The sequence below is a fragment of the Dermacentor andersoni genome, chromosome 3 (assembly GCF_023375885.2).
Source record: "Dermacentor andersoni chromosome 3, qqDerAnde1_hic_scaffold, whole genome shotgun sequence".
NCBI classification, from domain to species: Eukaryota; Metazoa; Arthropoda; class Arachnida; order Ixodida; family Ixodidae; genus Dermacentor; species Dermacentor andersoni.
Window position 1 is genome coordinate 27,822,084 of NC_092816.1, and position 22,820 is coordinate 27,844,903.

The window sequence follows — 22,820 nt, forward strand, 5'->3', positions numbered from 1 at the left end:
ACGCCGACGGTTCAGTCCAGCAAGCGAGTCGCGCAAATCTACTGTTACCCCCTCCCCTCCTTTAACGCTCTTTCAGAGCGAGCCCCCGCGGGCTCTTTCCCCCACATGCGTTCCCCCTGGGAACCGAGCACACATAGGCACTGCTCGGACGAGCCCCCAACTGATACCCCGCAGGAGGAAAACTACAGGCACTCGTATCAGCGGGGTGCGGCCGCAGGGAAAGCGAAGGAAGCAAACGCACAAAGCGACAGCGGTGGGTGGAACACATCCGGAGCGACGGGGATTTGCGAAGAGTGCCCCCTGCCCGCTTACCCCCCTTCCGACCCCCCGTCTTTTTCGGGCCGGCTCCCGGAAGGACTCGTGGAGCCGATAGCTGTCTGCAACAAACAGGCGAGTGGGGCATGGCAGCTGACGCAGTGAAGGGGGATGAAAAGAGGGGGGCTGCAGAAAGCGAGATGGTAAGGCGGCCGAGATGCGCAGGTCGCGAGCGGATGACTTCGAAGAAAAGCTTGGCCGTGCATAAAACGGCCGTCCCCTAGCAGCCGTCGAGTGCGCTGGCTAGCGCTTATTTTGAGCGAGAGGTAAAAACTGGCCGGAGCCGATCAGATGTTCGAGCAAACTCAGCTGCGAGCCTCGCGAACACGCAGCGCCCAGTGAGCGGCCGATGCACGAACTCGCGTGTAGAAGCAGCAGCAGCAGCAGGACGGCCATTGTAGCAGACGACACGGCTGGAGGGGGCGTCCGCGGTCGCCATGGCAACCTGAGGGCCACGTTCTGAGCGCCTCCTGTCGGGTATTGACGGTGATCTCCACTTGAAACTTTTTGCTTCGCCATGTTTTTTTCTGCGGATATTATTTAACGGCGACCGTTTTGTGTCTGCGCTTTATGCAACGACGCCTCCTCGCACTCCGCTTCGGTCGATGCAAGCGCTCGGTCTGCCGTTGCAGCTATTTTCATTGCTCCGTCGACCGCGCCAAGGTGGTTGTGTTTGCTTCGCTGACTTCTTTCTCTCTCGCCCCTTCCCACTATGGAAATTATGACTGGGACCGTGGGTCGCTTCGTTGGTTCGTTTGTCGTCGCGTGATTATTATGCGGGACGACAGGCAGCCAGCCGTAACCGCAGTGGCACAAAACAACTAAAGAAGTCTGAAGTCGGATAGGTGTACTGCAAAATCTGTAAGGCTGTCGTCGGGCAGGGTGCCAACGTGAGGTTCGAAAATCGCAAATTTCGAAGACAGGTCGTAATAGCGCTCCATGCACACGCACAACATAAATAAATAAAATTCAAAAATACCCAAAACTCGACAATATATGAGCAAACCGTGCTAGAAAAGCGTCACGAAGAGAACGTACACCGCTTCAGGAGCAGCGATATGGTACTGCTACGAACGCGACCATGCTCGTATCAGGAGCACATGCTTGGGCGACTCACCGAAATGGCGGTGCGAGCTCCGCGAGTCGTCGTTAGATCCAAGTGGTCGTCGCTGCTTCGTGCCGGTTATCCAAAGCGAATGTGTCGCAGATATATCACACACAGTGTTCACACACACAAGCCACAGTGATGCCACCGAGGTTTTCGCGAAACGAAATGCGCACAGGCAGTCGACGATCCACGCGCGGCAACCAACGCTGACGGCGTCGCACCCCCAGAAAAACGCAAGAACCTCTTTCCTTCTTGAGCGTCCGCCTGGCCAACTTTCTGCGACGAAAACCCTGCCCCACTATTGGTCGCTCGAGCATGTGACGTCATGTGCAGCTCGTAGTCTCCCATGATAATTGGTCCCGCCTACCCCAGCGGCATGGGAACACTGCCTGGGCGGCCCAAATTCAAGCCAATGAAGGAAGCGGTTATGCGCTGGTTCTGGCTAGCGCCTATTGGCCAGGCAAGCGCGTGGTGTTGCGCATGCGCAGAGCAGAGGAGGCCGTCTCGGGTAGAGTCCATTTTGGGGCACCGCGGGGGAGGCGGGCTGGAGCTGCCGCGTCGTCTGCTTGTGTTTGCTTCGAACGAGGCCGTGGCGTGGCCTTTGAGAAACTGCTTCGCCGATGTTGTCGCGCTCTCCGGGCGGCCATTTGCCACGCCATTACCCCCCGTGCTCATTGTGCATTTATCGTTAGCTCTTTTTCGCTCGCGTCTGTGCTGGTGTGTGCACGAGGCTTGAAGGAGCGCCTCCGGCACATAATGAGAGCCCTTGGGTCAATCCGCAGTTGGCAAGCGTGGACCGCCGTGATCAGTGAGAGCTGGCTGGCTGCGTGCACCGCTGCGCGCCTGCTCGCAAGCCGCTCCGAGCGGTCTAGCCTGCGCTCGGTAGACCATGTTGTGCACGTGCGCGCGCACTCGACGCCGCGCCGGTTTATTTTTGCGGGCGTCTCCGGCGTATCGGCTTTCCGTTTATTTTGAGGCCCCGCTTGGGGGCCTTGTGGGAGAGCGCGTGCTCAGGCGCGCACTGGAGTTTTTCGAAACTCGGGAAAGGAGCGTGAAGAATCGCGCGGCGGCTCCAGCTTTCATTCTGTCAGAAAAATTCCAACGAGAAAAGTTGCAGTTCACTAAGCTTCTGCAGCCATTCAGCTGGTGAAAAACCAGGGGTGGGTTAAGAGGCAGTCGGGAAAACTCGACACTCGCCAGTGGTGTCAGGGTGGGGAAGACCAAAGGACAATGTTTCTGCGACGACAGATTCCCAACCGTGACCGCCTTGCCGATCATGCTCGTCAGGTCGCGAATATGGCCGGCAAGACGCTGCTACGAACTGTCCTCGGCCACGGCCGGGCTAGGGGAGGGGAGACCCCTTTCCTGGAATACTACAGGGAACTGTCATGTCGCCACTAGACTAGCTGAGCACGCCCAAACGTGTTCCCGGCAAGGAGAGCGAATGTATTGTTTCCATTCAGTATACCATATGCAGGAATGCTTGTGCGTAGGCGCGGGAAAAGTGTTTTCCAACGAAATAATCTCGGCTACACACTATAGCAAAACGAAGCATTTTTCCCATTCGGCAGCTTCGTATTTACAGGCAAATGCCCTCTCTCCCGGCTGTGCTTCGGGGAGGGTGTTTCGCGGAACGAAATACTTTTCCATAGAGAGAACACGAGGCCTTTCCGAGAATACTGCAGGAAAATTTCCTGTCGCGACTAGCTGAGTACGCCCAAACGTGTTCACGGCAAGGAGAGGGAATGTATTGTTCCCGTTCAATAGAAATAATGTTGATGCGCATTCGGGAGAAATTTCCATCCAAATAATTTGGACCAGGAATAGCAGAACTACAGTGTACTAGAATACCTTGTATCTATTATCTATATATCTATATAATATCTAGTATTCTAGTTCACTATAGCAGAACGAAGTTTGGTTTGGTTCGGTGTCGATGGCCATGGCTCAAACCACTACGGAGGATTGACTGCGAATCTGGCGGTAGTAGGTAAAAAGGACGAAAACTTGGGCCATTAAGAATGAGATGTCAAATGAATACGAATAGTTAATATTAAGCTACGCTTTTTTGGTGGCGAGAAAAAAATAAATAAAACACCGATAAAGTTAACACGACAGTATTTTTGTTTCACTTATAAAATTAAATATGGCATCAGATACGTTCTTATAGCAGTATCCTAGTGCCGACGTCCCAAGAGACTGTATCACAAGGAGCGTAATGACCACTGCAAGTTGGCGAAGGGAACCTTCAAGTAGTTTTCCTTGCACGTCGAACCGACGACATCATATAAAAAAAAATTTCCATCTTTCCGGTTCATTGAACTAATAACATTTAGCAGAAGGAGCCATACCAGACCTGTTGGAATAAAAATTCCAAATGTCAAATGAATACGAATAGTTAATATTAAGCTACGCTTTTTTGGTGGCGAGAAAAAAATAAATAAAACACCGATAAAGTTAACACGACAGTATTTTTGTTTCACTTATAAAATTAAATATGGCATCAGATACGTTCTTATAGCAGTATCCTAGTGCCGACGTCCCAAGAGACTGTATCACAAGGAGCGTAATGACCACTGCAAGTTGGCGAAGGGAACCTTCAAGTAGTTTTCCTTGCACGTCGAACCGACGACATCATATAAAAAAAAATTTCCATCTTTCCGGTTCATTGAACTAATAACATTTAGCAGAAGGAGCCATACCAGACCTGTTGGAATAAAAATTAAGCATTGATATTCGGCAACGTATTCTCGTAAATGAAACTTCAAATTTTCTTGTTAGGCACCATCTGCTGTGCTAAGGTAATCTAAGATGCTGGAAATGAATGTTATTCAATACACATAATTTGAAATAATCCTCTTGGACAGCAAATTCTTTAAATGAAGGTCTCATGATCCTGAGTAGTGGGCCTTTGAGAGATACCACAGGTTACGCGTCTGCTAACTGCTTTAAAGTTAGGCTCATGTGTCCTGCTACCCATGCCAAATGGATGAGGCGTAAATGTTTGAGGATAGATGAAATAAAATTCTCGTAGAATGAAAGACGAATTTGGCACTGATAGAGCGGAAGAAACGGACAAGGAGTGGGTTATGATTGCAGCTGAGGAAATGGATGTGGAAAGTTTTCATAGAGCTAAGGTGATAGCCAATAACTCTGCCTGGAATATTTGTTCAAAGTCGGCCAGTCGAAGAGAAAAAGACCAGCTTAACGAAGTATTGTTCCCACTCCACGGCTTCGTGTTTATCACCACCGAATCCTGCCCTGGGTGGCTTTGAACCAGCTCATCGCCTCTACTGTCCTAGGGTTCGGCGCTGGTAAAGGGTATTGATTGACAGCATACATGGTTCCATCTTAACAAAAAAGTGCGCGAAAAGGAAGTGGAAGAGAAAGAGAGAAACGTCTAGCTATTTCTCGCGCACTTTTTCGTTAAGATGGAACCGCACCAACTCGCCCAGCTCTCAGTTTTGATGAGCATATACGGTCACCGGTGACCAGGCGTATAGGGCAACTACGAGGACGTGCAATTTTCGCAGTAATTTTTGAAAAGCCACCCTCCCCCCTCTCTCTCTCTATCTCTCTCTCCTCATTTCCTCCCTGAAAGAGAGGGGGCACTTAAGAGTGCGAAAGACTGTCTGTGAACGAGCGTTCCTTGTTGGAAAACAGCAGGTGTTGCCTTTATCACTGCCTAATCTTCGCAGAAAGAGACGGGTGGGGGATGTAAAGAGTTGGGTCTGTGAAGCTTGGTGCGACTGGTACTATGTGGTCGTACACGTAATTCAATTTACCCTCCGAGATTCCTACTCGCAACACTGCTTCAGGTCTTCTGCTAAGCTCGGCTTTTCCAGACAAAAACGGTAATTGATCAGATTTTCAATCTCCGTCCTGTGTGTCTGTTTCCCCAAAGGTTGGATCCTCTCTTTAAATATAATCTCGCACTGAAATGCACAGTAACATGAAATCAACTGCCAGTTCTCCGTACCATAATTTGTCCAATGGTCCAGAATTTGCCAGTACTCTTTCCCAGCAGCTGTTCATTGGTTTTGACTTGGGTGCAGTCTTCCGCAGGAGTTGTCTATTTTTCTCAGACTCGACAGCAATTTTTCTCACGGCACAGCCACGACAATCATTGCTTCTGGTATGTCACCGATCGTTCCCACCTTCGTCCGACCCCGCAGACACGGATCATCGTGGTAACAACTGCTATGCCGCTGTTGTTGCTCGTTCTCGTAGCAAGTGACCGTACACAGTATTCCTGGGTCCACGCTTGGGATCCCTCGGGTATAAACAGTCGAACACCGCCGTAAGGCGCATTTGCGGGAATCGCACTTCTTTCCCATCGCGTTGATGTAAACGCCGTGGCTCGGAGGTGAAGACCACCGCAGAAATGTGCCCTGCAGATCGCCGGCTAGTGAACGCCTTTCTCACGGCCAGGCCCGCTCTGCCTCTCCCAATCCAGGCACCAAGCCGAAGGGATGCGAAAGTACGGTGCATTGCAAGTGGTCTGGCTGTTTCCGCCAATTCTGCTTCCCCGCAGTCGCCAGCCCGCTCGTTCTTCAGACCGCCGAGCACTGTTTGCGTCTACTCGTTGGGCGCCAGCTCGTTCGGCGTGCTGCGTTGGGCTTGATAGTGAGGCTATTCGATGAAAACAATAATTTGTCCTACCAATCTATGGTAGAGGTATTCTTGGTTGGAAAGATGCCTTTCTCTCGCATTCGCGACATCATTTTTGCAAATGGTCCATTAGTAAGTGCACATCGGCTATATGCGGAAAAGGGAAACACATTCTGCTCGGAGGCCCACACGCAGAAAAACACATCGGGGTAGCCAAAGAACATTCATTCTGGTTAACCTCCCAGTAACCACGTGTGCACATGGCGAAACCGAAACTGCTGTTTCATTGTTGCGTGGAAAAGAAAGTAGCCTGAGTGAATCATCTGGCCCGACTTCTCAAGCAATAACTTCTCCCCAGTTTTATTATTGCCTGTACTTAATTCGTTCCTGCGATTATAAGTGCGTACAAATCCCCCGATTCCTGGCACATGCATCCTCCACTGTGGTGAACTTGCCATGTTTTGAAGACTCATCATCATCAGCTCGCCCGAAAGAGCTTGGTGGAGACACCCTCCTGGGGTCCACTGAGCGTATGAGTTATCCGCAAGTCTCCGACCACGGAGCTGAGTTATCGATCGTTCACTATCAGGGATACAGATTGTGATAGTGTGCCGATTGGCTGAGACAGCGAAAGTCAGGCAGAAGTACTCATGGCAATTATCAATCCAGATTACGCCCCCCCCCCTCGCCCCACACCAACGACTGCCATCTGTTGTGTCAGATATGCAGTATATTGCAGTCCCTTCAATGAAAGCCAAAAAGTGCGGGCCGCGAGGGGCCATTCAGGGCGCATATCATGCGCGTCTTTGTCTCGCTCAAGCATTCTATGGCAGTGCCCATAAAACATGCCAACCTGGATGAGTTTCGTATTCGTCAGATGGAACTGATACCCAACGGAGCTTTCATTCAGGATTTCATGGTATATACCCTTAAGGGCGTGGAACACTCGAAGGCAAGTGATTCTTCAAAATTGTGGCTAGCCGGGCTTGTTGGTACGAACACATACTTCAGCCAACAGCGCAAAAGTGGGACACATGCAGAAGAGGAGTACACGACGACGATCTGGTTATACTGACTGATACGAAGAAGATAAGAAGTCCGGCCAGGAAAATGTATCACTCCGCACCGCGCTTCGCTGCGCGCCAGCGGTTTTTGCTCGCGCGAGCATGCGCGTGAGGCTGCCGCGCCGGACTGCCAATTAAAAAAGAAAAAGAAAAAGTAGGAAAGCGCAAAATGATAAAGAGGAACGCATTAGCCGCTGTATATTACAGTTTGTTTGTTTCTAGGGGCAATTTTTTTTTCTCATTCAGTATATATACTGCGGCTATTATAAACAACAGTTTCGCACGATTGCGGTCAAAAAACATCGAAGTATTTCTAAGTGCCAATGCAGCCGCTCCAAAAAGACTCTAGCCTGCACAGCGCTGCACCTGATGCCTCAAACAGAGTATAGCAACATTGTAGAATTTGGCAATGGATAACTTTACGGAAATCTGGCATAGCAGCGAAGCACGTTATCGGGTCCGGCCTTGAAACGCGCAGCGCGCAAACGCCCCGGAAATTTCCAGAGACTCGCAAGGCAGCAGGGACGAACAGAAAGTCCTTGATGAAAGCAAGGAGTAGCGACTCGGGGTGCCGGGCCGACGCAGTTAACTCGCCGTGAATTTCTGAAGCTAATCTATGTTTATAAACGTCCCATGTGTGTCGAGTTCTGAACAGTGCGTCGGAACCGCGAAGTGGCCTTGTACGTAACCTTGGTGCCGCTAACTCGCCTGGTTTCCGCGTAGACGTCGCAAGCACTTGCTGTCCGCGCTCAGACAGCCATTTGTTGCTGAAGTTGGTCATCTTCCTCTCAGGAAAGCTGACAGGCGGAACAGCGCAAGCGACGAACGCTCGCCAGAAAACGCGGGCGCCACTTTGACCACAGAGAAAGGCATTCAACTTGAATTTCTTTCTCTATGCTTTGCCTTTGCGGAGCGCGTAAAACGAGCGGTGGTTTTCCATGCGTGAAAACCCGAAAGGGTAAACCAAGAAATACAGCAATAGCTTCACGTTTCGTTTCAAACTATACCCGCTGTAAAAAACGCCCCCCAAGTGTATTCTCGATTTTCCTCGCAATCCGCAACCTGTCCGCTGGTATAACGATAAGCGTCTATGGTGTCACATTTCTGACGTCAGCAGCATAGGCTATCTCGTCGCCATGGCCTCGCCTCCAACACTGCAGCAATGAGCGTAAGGTCTAGGGACCTTACGCTCAAGAAAGGGATAATCAGACATCCATCCGTTCGTAGCAATTGCTACAAAGGAAACCCATACGGGTTCCTCGAAAGAAAAGCCTCACAGTTGAAGAAAAATTCGTCCTGGTACGGCACTCGAACCCGGGACCACCGTTTTTTCCGGGGCAGCCGCTCTACCATCTGAGCTAACCAGGCGGCTAGCAGGTGGCAGAGCGAAGTCGAATCGGTCAGCAACTCGAAGCAAAGGCAAGAGTTTGACGTAATAGTTCTGCGGAAACCCGCTAAAAAAACCTCGATAAAGGGGCGTTACATCTCACCACTCTCCCTAATTCCCTCCTCTCTTCGCGCGAGCAGTGAGATGACGAACAAGGCACATTCCCACTTTGCAACCGTCGAGACGCGCCTAGCGTCCGAGGGATCGGGCTTGAAGGCCGCATTTCACAGCTGACCCTCCTCGATTCCGCTCGAGGCGAGTCCAATAAACACGGCAAGCAGACGAGGGCAAAGACTTGTACGAGCGAGATGCGTGGTGAACGGCATGCCTTCTCGCCTGGAACTGCCACATTTTACAGCGAAGCTGTGTACCTATGCCATCCAAGAAAATTTTCGTGTCGCTGTTGGCGTGGTAAGCAAACAATTATGCAGATTCCACGCACTGTGGTAATCGATGTAAGCGAAGCTTTCCGTGCTGGACGCTTTGATTGACGATAATTAGCGGTGACGTTGACGGCTAAATCTTAATTTCTTCAACGTTTAGGCTAACACGAGAGTGGTGAGTTGATGTTAAACGTTACCTTAGGAGCACCACTGCTGTTTGCGTATAGTACACACACAGGGAGAAGTGTTTGCTTGAGGCGTTGTTGTGCGCCATATTTTATAACCTCTGAGAGAGTTGAGCGTTGTCTTTTTCCTCACATGGCACATCGCATTGTGGCAGAAGTATTAAACAGGAATTGGATTATGGGGATGGATGGATAAAATTTTATTGGATGTACGTGGCCAAAACCACACTCAGATTATGAGGCAAGCCATAGTGGCGGACTCCGGATTAATTTTGACACCGTGATGTTCTTTAACGTGTCGAAAAGTCTAAACGCACTTGCGTTTTCTATTCGCCCCCGTCGAAAAGCGGCTGCCGCGATTGGGATCAAATCCGTGACCTCGAGCAATACCATAGCCGTAACGCTAACGCGACGGGAACAGAAGTGTTGATTTGAGGGTTGACCGCTTTCGTAGTGTCTCCTGCACTCTAAGCCGAAAACGGGGAAAAGGGGACTAACGGCAGCCGTTGGACCTTTGGATCAACGGTTAATCCACCGTGCGTGCCGTGTGAAGAGGCGAAGTGTCGTGCGCAAATTTGTGGGACTAAATGTTCGTCCTTGCAAGGTAACGGTCGACGGTGGGGATCAACGGCACAATTTAGTCCTTTGACTTTAGTCCCTTTAGAGAGGGGGGCTCCGTGTCCCTCTCCTCCCTGCCTGGACGGGGTGGCAGCGGGTCATAAAACACTGTCGCTCTGCTGTCATCCCGCCCACACTAAGGTCAACAGGCTTTCGCCATTGGCTAACATTTTGGCGGGATTCGGGCCCTGCTTGCGTGCACTCCGGGTAAGCGCGCGCAAGTCGTGTCCCGGGGAGACCACATCGGGGCGTCTGAAGGTGCGTACGTGTTCCTCTCTGCCGGCGGCGGCCCCCTTTGTCCGCCGCCGGCCGATGGTTACTTCGGCTCGTCGGGGTCCCGGCCTCGGCGGGCGCACGCGCACTCTTCCGTCGTCTCGATGTCCTGAGGCAGCGACTGCCGATCGTGCCCCCGTCTGTTCGTCTGTCGTTTCTTTCTATTTCCCTTTTCTCTACTGTGGGGCGCGCGATGGCAGGCGCTCACCGAAGGATAGGCAACTTCTTACTGCTGGGGTTCTTTTTTCTTTGTTCCTCGTTTCTTTGTTCTCTCTCTGTCGCGGTGCGCCGATAGTGGCCACCGGCGACCATTCGGCCATGTTTTGTGTAACTAGCTTCAGATTCGGACGGGACGTTAAATTGATGTTTGTATTGACTTCCACTTTAATAAATGTACTTTCTGGCTTCTCGAGAGCTTTGCCTAGGGTCTCCCTTGCTGCGCGCGCGGTCTCGCCTTCCCCCTAAGCTGGGGCCGGCGGGGCGCGTACGCGCGCAGCTGCGCGTCAGTACACGGAGCGGGCCGGAGCAGGCGCGGACGCGGTGCCCTGCACGCATGGCGCCTCGGAGTGCTCGAACCCGCGGTGGTCATCCGGCGCGCGCGGAATCGGAGCGTGCGCGCCGTGAGCGTAGCGAGGAGACCACAAATTTTTCTTTTGTTCTTTCTGGAGGTGACGACATAATAGGTTTTGTGACCGCATGCGGCAATGAAAGTGACAAAAAAGAAAAGAAGAAAAAAGAACATTGTGCTTTGGAGGCGTCTGGGAGCTTGTCTGTGGTTTTGTCGACAGCGTCTCTTTCATGTGCGCCGCGGTGCTTTGGTGGTATATGGTGGCCGAGTCAATGGAAAATAGCAACAGAATAGGCAGAGGGCCAACTATAAAGTTTTTGTGGATGGCTCACACAGTCAAAACTTACACACTTATGGCTTGATGCACGGAATTGTTAATTCTGGGGCTTTTGCTATAATGACCTTTCATATTAACGAACAATTTATTGTAGTCCCCTGAAGTTTACTATATTAAGATTTCACTGTAGCATGATTTTCAGTATTCCTGAATAGCACTTTGGTTTGCCACCTAGCACCCTGCTGCTGAAGTGACACTCAACGAAGTAAATTAAATTCACTCAAGGTGCCCTAAGTTTGCCCATCTGACCAGGATATTAAAGAGACACTAATCCCCGAATGCAGAGATCTAACTTGGATCGGGCTTGGACTTTTAGGCGACAGTGTATTTGAGTGCAAATCAATTTTATCGTCACATATATTTTGGTTTTAGTTTATCTTTAACTCAGAGGTCTTGTTGCATGTTTGTTGCCGTAGAGAAGCGAACGAAATGGTTGGTTCGTATGGTGGTCTTTAAACGGCTTTTGTTCTCGATTGCCGCAAGGCGTTCATGCGCCGTCTGGGCCGGCAACCGGATACAAGAGGCCGAGACGAGGCATACGGTCGGTTTCTGAGGGAGCTCGCTCCCTTTTCGCCTATAGGCATTCCAGAAGGAAGGCGACGGCCCGTGTTCTGCTCGGGCTACGTGGCCCTTTGAAGAAAAAGCCAACCTATTCGAACGCACTAGGCCGGAGTCACAAACAAGAAAAAAACTGCAACATGTGCTGCGAACGAAGAGTACCGAGCGCCGTTGAGTCCCCTGCCCGGACCCATATGGGTGACAACACCCGATAAAAAACAAAATAAATAAATAAAATGACACGTGCAAACGATTTGTCTGCTTCGCATGCAGGGTTTGTCGAGAACAACGAGAGGGAGAGTGCGGCACCGTCGTAGACATCGCAAATTGGCAGTGCGTGTCGTCTGCTAGGAAAGTGTCGTCTGTTAGGAAAACAAGTTGTGGGGCTCGCGCGACGGCCGCGCGCCGCATTTGGTACGAAATTGCTGTTCTGTCAACAGGCTTTGACGCTGAAATGTCGCACTCACGTACGGTCTCCTCCCAAGAGAATGCACCGCAACGTAAGACGGCAGCCCGTTTTAAAGAAGACGAAAAGAGCCTGCCGACGACACTCCTGAACGGCTACAAGCATATTGTGGAATGCAAGAAAACTGGCGTCGCGTCGTTGACCAAGAAGAATCAGACATGGAAAGAAATAGCAAAACATTTGAATGCCAACCATAGGATTACGCGGCGCGATCACCTGCAACTGAAAAAATGCTGGACCAACCTGAAGCAAAAGCGGAAAGAGGAAGCTGCGGAAGAAAAGGGAAAGCGCCACAATACTGGTAAGCGCACATGTTCTGCATGACTGACTTATTTGGGCTACTTTTTATTATGTGTAGTCACAGGAGATGAGAAAATACGCTCGCAATCAATCTTTCCGCGACTGCGGGAAGCGCACCAGCATCGGGCGCGGGTGCTTCGCGATGAGCAGAGTCACCTTTCCTACTGCGCGGCACACTGTTGACTGAGGAATGCGGACCGGACCTCCGGTGACTGTTTGAAACGTGCCAGCGCCGTAAAACATCACAGCCATCAGCAACTGCAGCATGGGAGGCACACAGTCGGTCCTCTATTGTCCCCGCTTACCCGGATAGGCAACGTAGCGAGAAGTCGCACGGCGTTCTTCGTGAATCTGTAGCGACCGAGGAATTGTTCGTCGTCGTACAGCTCCATCGAATTCCCTCGGTCACGTAGGGTAGGTCCCGGAATTTTCGGCAAGGGCTGCGCCTCTGAAAATGCTGTATCCATGGCGTAGCAAGCAAACTCGAAAGCAGCTAACCTCCGCGCGACGTCCGTTCGGGAGGCTGCCATGTTGGAATAACACACGAAGTCAGTTTCAAGCTAGCCCGGGAGCAGACTTCAAACTTGAGCGGACTTCGACGCAGCCAAGTCGTTCCCAAGTCGTCCTCAAGATCAAGCACGATTTACGACGCGCGGCGAAGCTGTCTTGAGACTGCCAGATGTCAAGTTCGAGCCAAGTTAGATCTCTGCATTCGGGGGTTAAGTGCTTCTAACTTATATTTGACTGTGACTGCTCCTGACTTAATTTCATTTTCATGATTTTACTCTGGCTATGACACGTTTCATCTGCTGTATACTTTGGAGTTGTTTTATTTTGTTTGAACTGCTGCATATTTTCAGTCATTTTTTTTATCTCCTGTATTTATATGTCATTACTGTATACCAAGGACTTGGCATTTGTATGCTAGTATTCCTTTTTTTGTTTTGTTAATTGTGGCTCAAGATGATGGTGGCAATATGTAATCAAAAATAAACATGGGTTACTTGAGTTCGATCATTGTTTTTGCTTGAAAAGCTATGGCAACCTGGAATCATTGGAAAAGTGATTTCGGTGCATGACTGAAAAGTATGATTTATTCCAAACACTATATTCAATCAGAAACACATTGTTTCGGATTGAATGTTAATCATTCCTGTTTGAACCGTTAGCCTTTAGAAGAACATTAAGGTGGTATAACCATTACCTTTATGGTGGGCAACATTTAATCTTGGGGGAACAACTGTTGGTTTAGTGGAAGTACTTGAAAGGAAGAACATTTCTCCGGAGAAGGGCGAACAGATAGTCTCTGGGCTAATTTAACCAGCCCAACCATTGGTCCTCCCTGGCTTAAAAGTTGCTCCTGCAGTTACTCCCTGTGGACTAACCTGAACAGACTAACCGTTGGTCCTCTAGGGACTAACTGGGAAGGACTAAAAGTTGCTCCTGCAGTTACTCCCTGTGGACTAACCTGAACAGACTAACCGTTGGTCCTCTAGGGACTAACTGGGAAGGACTAAAAGTTGCTCCTGCAGTTACTCCCTGTGGACTAACCATAACAGACTAACTAATGGTCCTCTAGGGACCAACTGGGAGGGACTAAAAGTTGCTCCTGCAGTTACTCCTGTAGACTAACTTTAACAGACTAACCGTTGATCCTCTAGGGACTAACTGGGAGGGTCTAAAAGTTGCCCTCACTTTTAGTCTGCAGTAGTTGCTCCCCCAGTTAGGCCGCTGCATTTGCTCCCGCAGTTAGTCCAAAATTGGTTCAAAATCTGTGGCAGGTCATTTAGTCCCCCAAGAGACTAACAGCCATACCCGTTTTAGTCCTTTTTGGCTTAGAGTGTGGACCCTGCGGTGCGCTGTAATTATTGCGGCTCTGCTTCTGCACGCCCTGCGTAAGTTGCCCGCTTGACATATTTGCATGGCGTTTATTTTTCATAAATAGCAGCAACGTACTGTACCGTACCTTGAAGTTAAGCTTATCCTGTATCCCCGCAACCGCTGTCGTATAGTAGTGAGGTTTCCTTGCCTTCTCACGTCACCTACCCCCTCTCTTATATGGGAGCTGTCTCTTCTTCACCTTTCCTCCTCTTCTCCTCTCTACAGTTCCATCTGCGTCCCCTCTGGCCTCGCACGTTAGTAGAAAGGGAAGCGCGGCAGTTTCTGCAGTGCTTCTGCGGGGAGTCACGGGTAATTACAGCTGTTAAGCGCCTAATGTGGCGACGGCCAGGGAGCTCCAGAGGGCATTGTGCACATTCAATGCAGTGGGAGGAAAACGAGTTTCTCCCGTCGCCTTTCCTCTCTTACTCGCGCTTGTCATCTATATTGGCGGCGAGGAGTTACGGAGTCGCCATCTATCGGAAGCGCCTCGCTGGCGTAATATGAGGGATCACGCGGCGCGCTCCTCATAGGTTTTGCTGTCAGCGCTCCCTGAAAACACCACGGGCGAGCTCTCCCGGACATTTCTGTAAGTACTTTCGAAACAAGAGACGTTTTTTACTGTCTAAATAATAATCTTGGGCAAACTGAAAGCACACAATCGTTTACAGACGCTATCGCTTTACCGAATACGTACAGTGAACGCGACTGCGCGCGGTCGCCGCGATGAAGTCTTCCGAACCGGCTTCTTGCGTGAAAGGTAAGCAAACGCTGAGAGCAAACTATGTGAAATATGTCCTTATAGTGTTTGTAAAACTAAATGCAGCATAATAGAACGAAGCCTCAATGCAGCGATCGCGCAGATTCACAGCGACCGACTGCGCGTCTGCATGCTTGTCCACGCACTGTTTCGCTTTCTCCGCACGCGCGTTTTCGCTCCGTGCCATGAGCTTTAGGCCGCAGAATATGAGCATTTGGCAGTATACAAGCAACCATTGTTGCGTGGGCGCTATCAGAGCTGTTCAAAAATAATTTCATTGTAGAGACTTCGACGCCTACAGGGACTATGATGTGCCGTCGCAACGATTCAATCTTTTTTCCTGCTAAATTCTTTGACCTTTCAATATTATTTCTCGAGTTGCGTCGCACTGTATGTTTATCGGTGTTCTTAGCGTGCAATTTCTTGCTGCTCCTTTTTTGTAATCCAGTGCATTAATTCAAAACACAAACATGACCATATGCCATGCTTTTTTTAAATGTGCTTCTTACCGCTGCCTTTCCACTCCACTGAACTTGCCAGTATCTATAGCATCGACAAGTTCATAGACCAAACCGTCATGACATTAGTCGGGCAGCGGACTCGGGCGAGCGTCTCAGTGCGCGTTTTCAGAACATCGCAGACCGGGCGCCGTAGCAGAAGTCTTCCTCGCGTCTGTGCTTGCTGCATACCCGAGTTGTAGCCGATGACAGTTTGCAGGTTTTATGTTTCGCGAGCCAAGCTTCACGCAGCTTCTTGTCGTGCGGTTACGTGTGAATAAGGCTGACATCGGCCTCCGTTACGTGCGTCCGGCCCTGCGGCACCGAGCAGTAACGCCTACCATGTTGCGCGCCTTCAAAGGCAGCCACTACCTTTTGTAGTGCTTTCAAGCGTTGTAAAGGAGACACTCGAAGCGGGAAAATTTCGCCACTAAATGAGGACCGCAGCGTACGAGGGAATTTAAAGTCGTTTTTGGATCGCTTCGGCGCTCCCGAAGCAGCCGACGCGGCCGCTATGTCCACGTGATCCCTCCTAGCACGTCACGCCGACGGTGGCGCCAGCTTTTCCAGTGGTGGAGCTCGATGCCAATACACGCTCTGAACCACCCCCCGAGGCGGTGTGCGCGACAGCAGCCCACAGCAGCAGCAGCAGCAGTGGTAAAGTCGAAGGAAGAGGCAAATAAACCCGGGCCGAACCGCCGTGGACGTGAAGCAGGCGTTAAGCACTCCCCATAAGTGGACCGGTTCCGAATATAGTGCAATGCCGGGCCGACCCGCGGCGGAGGTGTATTTCGCCATTAAGGGGCCCAAATACACAGCTTCGCTGGTCATCCTTCTTCACAGAGTGGAAGGATGACGGCTTTATCGGCTTGAGAATCATGCGCAATGGGGAAAGTAACGTTAGTACACACATGGTAGCAGAAACGTTTTCTAACGCGCTGTGGTTGAACAAAGCGTCCCGAGATGTCGCTACCAATGCTGCTCACATTCGTCTGCTGCAGTAACCCCGTGAGTTAGGGATGGATGTTCGTGGTTTGTGGTGGTCCGAGATGGCGCCCCTCGATGGCCCGAGTGCACGCCGGCAACGCGAAGGAAGAGCCAGGTTCTGGTGGAGGACAGCGTTAATTTCCGCCGCCAGGCGACCGGCCGGGCTGCGCACGACAACCTACTCTCACCGTGAGGGCACGTTTTCAAGGGCTCCGTCTCGCCCAGTCAGGCAACCATAACAAAAACGCGTACATCTGGCTTTCTCTGCTTTCACCCGGTCCATGCGGGAGCAACTCATCTCGTCGAACCCCGCAAGCGTTTGCAGTCACTCGCTGCCGGTTAATTGTCCCCCCGTCAAGCCCGCTTGAGCAAACAGCCGGTTGGTGGCCCTCTGCAGCAACATGGGCTGAAAAAGTAGCATCCAGCGGAATTGCATTCCTCCATGAACTAGAGACCCGCCGCCCACGGCTCACTTACACGAAACACACTTTCCACGCTTGCTCTGTCATCTCTATGCACAATGGCTCGGGGGACGCCGTCACGGCTTTCAACATAATTTCCCTGACGGCCCCCGTGTGTATCGCCCCTGAATGCTTTAAGTATCGAACTTCATGTGAACCTCTGCCTTAGTCTGGACAGCAACATGACGTAGTAAAAATGTACTGGCTAGAAAGGGGCAGTGTGACGGGTGGCGTATCTGCGCCTTGCGAGGGAGAGGCGCGATGAACGATGAAATTTTCCAGCGCCGCTAGGGGCGCTGAAGCGGCCTGATGTGCAAGAGCAAGCCGCGGCGCGGTCTGTCGGGAGCGCGTAGGCGTGTAGACCGCGCTTGTTTGCACGTCAATCGTGGTCACTTGGAAGCTGGGAAGTGTCGCACATGTGCCACTGTGATTATCTTGAGGTGCCTAGCGCGTGATATTGTGTCGTTCCTGTGTTGTGTATTAGTAACGCGGTGTGCACTCATGGCTTCGAAAGCAGAAATATGTTTTGCACCCGGGTGCTGAAGCGGGTTCAGAACGTCTAAAGCCACGGCCTCCCTTTTCAGACCGCCTAAGACGCTGCTCGGCGTGAATTGTGGTCGCGAAACATCAAACGTGCTGCCATGGAGTTGACAACATAGTGCGTGCGAACGGCACATCGAATTCAAGAACATTGCAAGGACCTTTCGGCATGTGATAAATAGGGAAGTAGTCGAAATTCCGCGTGATCTTCCGCAGCTTACCGACGGCGCTATTCCTACTGTCTTTCCGGATGCCCCCGTATACTTAACCAAGAAAGCGCTTGTCAAATAGAAGGAGGATAATTTATGCAACCAAGACACGCTCATTAAAGTGCTAGAGGGTGCATTCACATTATGTTTTGTTTCAACGGAGAAGCTTTATGCTTTCAGTGTGCATGATTTTATGCAGTTCTTGAACAGTTTAACACTCCGCCAAGTGGGATGCGAGCTCCATCGCAAAAAGTTGACTGCAAGAATTATCCAGTTTGTGATGTTAACTAGGCTGTACTCTTTCACAAAAATCGTTTAAGAAGGACAAGGCTCTTCAGAGGGAGCGCCATATATATTTGAAGTTAAGGAGAGCGAAGTAGAGCTTACGGCTAAGTGCGGTTTGACTTGTGCATATGTATTACTGAACTATGTAATAAAGCGTTTCCTCTCGTCTTGTGAACGTGTAGAAGAAGAGCAGTGATTGTAAATATTTACTGCATATCGAGGTTCGCCAAAGCGCCCACATATGTACTTTTTTCTTCTTTGTTTTTTACAGAGCGACAGCTTTTTAAAAGGACATGTTGCAGGTGCATGCGGACGCGGAGAGTGAACTGAACGGCGCGGTTATGCGCGCAGCCCCAGCGTTGTTTTTATGTTTGCGTGTACGATTTTCTCTGCGCCTACTAGCCATATTTGCGGCAGATTACCAAATGACAAAAGTTGAAAGTCGGCGTTTCGGGTTGTTCGTGTTCACGGACCACATTTGTTTGCTCTAACACCGAGCCTTTTAGTAAAAATCCACTCGTCCAGAGTGGCCTTCAAATGTGATCTTCGTCCTTTTTAAATCGCATGTCTAAACATCTGCCGTGCTTTCCGGTGTTGCAAGTAACACATCTTTCCATTTTCTGCTCTCCGCAGAAGTGTCACCCTTCTCAATAATGCATCTCCGAGCTGCAAGCATTTCGGTATGTTTGCACCGCGCATTACGTTAAACATTCAAACGCGAGGCAAAGAGAACCCGCCGCTCGTGCTAGCTGCCGTGCATTGCCCCCTTCGAAAGCCGCGAAGGCTGCACACCGGCTACAAGTAGCGCCATCTACAACATTCATGGCTCCTCTGTGCGCACCGCCGGCTCCCGCCCGTCGCACTGCCCCCTTCTAGCCGCCATGGTAAAAGGCCCACGCTGTCTGTTGAGCCCAGCGTCCCATTCTTCCGCTAAAGCATTACTGCACTGGCTAAAGCTAATTTTACAGCTTTATCCTGGCCGTATATGTATTACTCTTAAGAGGAAGCTTTAGCTCGGCTGCTCCTATCTAAATACATGTAAAAGGAGAATTCGTTTTTCTCGGAAACCACTGCACCAAATTTGACAGGGTTTGCTGCATTTAAAAGAAAAGCTTAAAATCTAGTGACTGTTGGTTTCGAATTTTCGATTTAGGTCGTGAAATTTTTATAAAAATTTGGCAAAAATCGCAAATTTTCAGAAAACGAAACTATCAAGTTTACAACTCCCTAACTCAGCAAGAAAAAATGATATCGCAATTCTGTGAATTGTACCTGATAGCACATCTAAAGCGGACAAAATTGATATGTTACACATGAACGTCAAAAAATGGAGTAATGTGTAATTACAACTTTTGCAGAACCCTCCTAAACAACGTAACAAATTCACGAAGGATGTAAACTGACATATCAAATTGGTCCGCTTTGAATGGTCTAATGGATGCCGTTTACAGAATCGCGATATCTATTCTTGATGCAAAACTATTAGCTTGTAAACTTCGTGCTTCTATTTTTTTCAAACGTCTGAATTTTTGAAATTCCTTTTAACAAAATTCAAGCCCTAAATCAAAATTCCGCTTCCAACAGTCACTAGAATTTAACTTTCTCTCTCAAATGCAACTAATTTCATTCAAATCGGTCCAGGGGTTACCTCAGAAAACCGTTTTTGCGTTTTTACATGTATTTGAATAGGCCGCGTCGGAGTTGGGCCCGAGCTAAAGCTTCCTCTTAACGGGATAACCGGACACCGGTTACGCAGACGTGCGTAGCAGCTCGCGGTGGTGCCATCTTGTGAACGTGAGTTCAACCGGAGTGCGAAGAACTGTAGTATTGCTATGACGGACAACATACTCTTATAACTGGTGGCATGCATGGGTGGGCAATGATTACTGAGTAGTGTTTTTTTTTTTTTTTTTTGAAACAACCGTACATCATACAGCACAAGAAAGGTTTCCAACGCGTTGTTGAACAGAGCGCCAGAAGATCTCGCTATCAGCGCTGCTATTGCCGTCCGGTAATCCTGGCCAAAGCTGCTTACTGCTGCGCGAACCAAACTTTCGCAATGCATCTTTCCTGCACCTGTTCGCGCTCGTGTTAGTTCTTTGGAAGTTCTTCGTAGTTCTGCTCCGTTGCTGTTGGCCCCGTTGTATATAGCACTCGCCGCTTTCATCCAGCAAGCAACAAACACCTAATCATAACACCTGCAGAACTGTACCGAACTACACCTGCCGATGTTGCGTATTCGTGCATACGTGTGACGCGGGACTGCGGCGCGTGTTCAGTGTTGCTGAACCACATCGAGCGCCTGCCCGTTCTGCACGTGCGATACGTAAGTGAATTGTACGCCACGGTTCGCGCTACAACATACTAGAGCTATATATGTCGCACCTGCACCTGGTAGCTCGAGCTACTTGGATATATCACAGACAGGGCTGGAAGGCGCATGGCGGAGAGCTGTAGTGGCAACAGCCTACACGGATATTAATCGTCAGAACAAAACTATACATATATGTCATACGAAGAACTAAAGAAAAGTATATTTAGCCGTGGATATTGCTTGATGCCGCCGTGGATTATACTTGATGATATTACAGATAAGCGAGTGAAGGCGCGGCCACTTCTTAGATATGGCAATCGTAGCAGATGGAGATATGCGCGGGTTGCGATACGGCGGCATGGCCCGCGGCCCGAGCCCGACGATATAGCACGCGTTCCAATTCGGCCCAGCGACCGGCTGATGAAAGACCGCGCGGACCCAGCCCAATCAGCGGCGGAACAACATACCCGCCCCCGTCCGTAAAGTACACGTACCAGTACTTACTGCTGGGCTAGTTCTTTCATACGTATAACGACGTTATGACGGTGGTTCATACCTATAAAGCTCTCTCCTGTCCTTGCCTTTTCTTGTTTTCCACTTTGTTTCACGTTTTCACAAATTGTTATAAGTACACGATAAACAAGAATGAGAGCATAATTATTATATTTTCGCAGTGGCCATAGACATCGTATTTGTATATGGGCTCTGGTAAGGTACCGGCAGCCGGTCTATTGACTATTCCTTTTAACGTATTGTACTACAAAACATACGTATCGATCATTTCGGGCAGGCACCGGCAAGCGGCGCTGTATGAAATGCAGGCGTTCTGCTCTTCTGAACATTGTTTTAGCTTGTCCGGTATTCCACTAAACGAAGGCGGACTGAGCGCTTTACGGGATGAGCGGAATCGCAAATGGGAACGGCCTGCAGGGTGCAGCAAACTGGTGCGCAGAATTCAACCAGATAAACACAGAGCTAATTTCGCGGTAACGAAGTGTATTCTACTTCGCTGCTGGTGCAAATTTTCGGCAGCGGCGTAATCGTGTTGCCGGCGAGAATTTACACCAGCAGCAAGATAAAATACACTTGCTCAATTCAATAATAGCCCTATGTTTGTCTGTTTGAGCTATGTGCCACAAGGCTGCTGCACAATGCAGGACGTTCTCGTTTGCGCCTGCGCTCATCCTGTAAAGCGCTCAGTCCGCCTTCATTTGCCGGATTATTGGACCCGCTAAACCTCTCTGATACGACCAAGGTCGGGCGAGATTGGCCTTCACCGCAGGAATCAGGAGACGACGACAAAGGCAGGCATTATGATGATCAAAACGTGAATAAATGTAATTGCATAATTGGTACTTAAAGTATATAGTGACTCGATCAGAGCCGCGAGTGGTTCTGGTTAACACTGGGATCAGGACGGCTGCCCGCGTATAGCCGAGACACTCGGCGGAGTAAGGAAATTGTAAATCAAAGCGGAGGGGCTTCCAAAGAAAAGGTCGTTTACCCATCGCTATTTATCTTTGTTGTCTGAGTCATCTCAAGGAGCTAGGGGCTGTGGGTGCGCTCGTGCCAGTGCCTGAGTGTTCGCCGCAGACTTTTGGTCCTCTTGTCCATTCGTGACGTCAATGGCCTCCTTCCCTTCGCTGGTTGCCTGTCGCTCATTTCAGCTTGGTCAGCTCAGGAAGTGGCAGGGGCCAAAGTGGTGACGTTTACTCGTATAGAGGAAGCCAATTAGTTCGACAAAGAAAAGCGGCTCTGGGTGCGTCAGCACACCATCTGTACGCTTGTCAGATAAGACGTTAACCTTATCATTATCCCAAATCATCCTTTCCCCAAAACCGCCCCAACCAGCGGTCTTCTCAGCTATAAATTTCTAGCGGATCTGGTGGCTTGTGAGGAAGTTTTGGACCTCTTTTTCCCGTGTTGTTTTCCACAGCCACCTTAGATCCTTAGATGCGCACGGGAATGTCTTGGCGTTGTCATAAAAAATGACTCGACAGACATCCTCTTCATGTATCTTCAGAACGCCACCAGGAAGTTTGAAGTTAAGATTCGGTATTGCACGCGTCACTACACACGTGAAAATGACGATGAATCACTTCCTCTTATTTCCTTGATCTGTAGTGGTCCTGCGAAGTCTACGCTGGTATACATCAAAGGATACATGCCGCTTGTGTCACTCTCGCACGAGAAAGAGGAGCGACTGGCTCAGTAGCAGCACGGCTGTTAAAAGGGTGTCGCGTCACACATTTATTGAGCACATTTTTCACCATTAGCGCATTTCTCCAGCGCGCCAGCATGCAGGAAACGGCGAGGGGTTGAGCATATATCACTGTGCAAGGCCATCAATTCTAGCCTCGGAAGAGAAAGTCTCTTAATCGGTGCTACTCGGAACTTGAGAGGACCAAGAGTAATCGTTGCTTCCTTGACCCAGGAGCTGTGCAAATACGCAACTGCGCCGCAAGTTTTTGGGCTCGCATCTGTGACGATGTGAATTTATTTCAGGTTATCGTTGGGCAAACTACCATATCGTCTTGGCACTGTTATGTCCGGTAAATGATGTATACTTGTGTATGCCACAGCGTCCAAACTGCCTTGACTTCATCAGACAGAGGTGCGCCCCACTATACGCCCAATTACCACAGTGTTTTGAACACCAGCTGGTTGTCACTGTGACAGGAGAAATGAGACCAAGCGGGTCATAATACGAGCCGAT

At 49.9% G+C, this 22,820-nt stretch overlaps 2 protein-coding genes across 13 annotated transcripts in view; one reads left to right on the forward strand and one right to left on the reverse strand.

Moving 5' to 3' along the window:
- LOC126518504 (uncharacterized) overlaps positions 1-1,821 on the reverse strand; it is a 212,639-nt gene extending 210,818 nt beyond the window's left edge. For 7 of the 12 annotated variants that reach the window (XM_072287100.1, XM_072287106.1, XM_072287103.1 and 4 more), the window contains exon 1: positions 1,433-1,819. The gene's annotated coding sequence lies outside the window, so the exon portion shown is untranslated. Of the gene's footprint in view, positions 1-1,432 lie in introns of all 12 variants that reach the window. The other 5 variants (XM_072287109.1, XM_072287107.1, XM_072287108.1 and 2 more) reach the window with 2 other exon arrangements.
- Positions 1-22,820, forward strand: part of LOC129381976 (uncharacterized) — a 227,644-nt gene that overhangs the window by 133,305 nt on the left and 71,519 nt on the right. The gene's annotated exons all lie outside the window — the stretch shown is intronic.